Genomic DNA, 1,261 nt, shown 5'->3' on the forward strand with positions numbered 1-1,261 from the left:
ATTCCCAGAATCATTCCAGTTAACTGCCCCGGGCCCTCTCCAATGACAGCACGTTTTTTTTAAGATAAGGAGCCCAAAACTGCTCCCAATACTCAAAATGGTGTCTGACCAATGCCTTATAAAGCCTCAGCGTTACATTAGAACATCTGAAAGATTTTTGACAGCAGGCCATTTGACCCAACACAAAGCTTGCCAAAGTCCTATCACGTAGTGTGTTGAAACAACTATCGAATTTAGATTTGAAAGTCTCCAAGTTACTACTCTCAACTACACAACTAGGTAGTTTGTTCCATGTGTCCACAACTTGCTGAGTAAAGAACTGCTTCCTGATGTTAGTCTGAAATCTCCACTTATGCTCCTGTATCCTCGTTGACGGATTAATTTTGAAGTAGTAGCTGGCATCCACCTTGCTTATACCCTTAATAATTTTGAACACTTTTATCATGTGTCCTCTCGTTCTACGTCTACTTGGGATAAAAAGATTTAATTATTTCAACCTTTCTTCACAGCTCATGCCCTGCATACCTGGAATGAGTCTCGGCACCCTTCTCTGAACTCTCTCCAGTGCCTTCACATCCCTCACAAAATATGGAAATCAAAATAATACACAGTATTCAAGGTGTGGCCTCACAAGCACATCCTACAGCTTAAGGAGAATGTCTAGACTTGAACTCGACGGAGCGCATTATATAGCGTTCTGTTAGCCTTCCGATTTGCTTCCGGTCATTGTCAAGGTGTTGATAGTGATGAATCTACCAGGGCACCCAAATGATTCTCATGCAGTGCACTTGTATGCTTGTATCTAATATTTCTACTTCGGGTAGATGGAGTTCGTCAGCCTGGGAAGGCAGTCCATCTGAGAGAGGGAAAACTCAGATTTCAAACCTTCGCTGCCTTGCGGCCATAACCACTCATGGGAAAGGCTTCAGGAGTAAACCCTGAGGACAAATCCGGAGCTGGAGTCCCTAAGGCAGTCCGACGTTGCCTTCAACCTCGTTCTGTCAACTCCTGCGACGACACTGGTGCCAAGCTGTATGGGCCCTTGCCCTTCCCTTGAACAACATCGGTGGCATGGAGAGGGGAGACTTGCTGATGGTCTTCCATACAACCTTGCCCAGGCTTGTATCCTGGAAACCATTCCAGGCGCAGAATCGGGTATATATCACTTGCATACTGTCGTGAAATGTGTTGTTTTTCGTGCATTGCATGGATTAGGATATTAAGAAGGGATTTTAGGAAGATTTCCTTTTCATCTGGAGGA

The sequence above is a fragment of the Hypanus sabinus genome, chromosome 2, assembly GCF_030144855.1.
Source record: "Hypanus sabinus isolate sHypSab1 chromosome 2, sHypSab1.hap1, whole genome shotgun sequence".
NCBI classification, from domain to species: domain Eukaryota; kingdom Metazoa; phylum Chordata; class Chondrichthyes; order Myliobatiformes; family Dasyatidae; genus Hypanus; species Hypanus sabinus.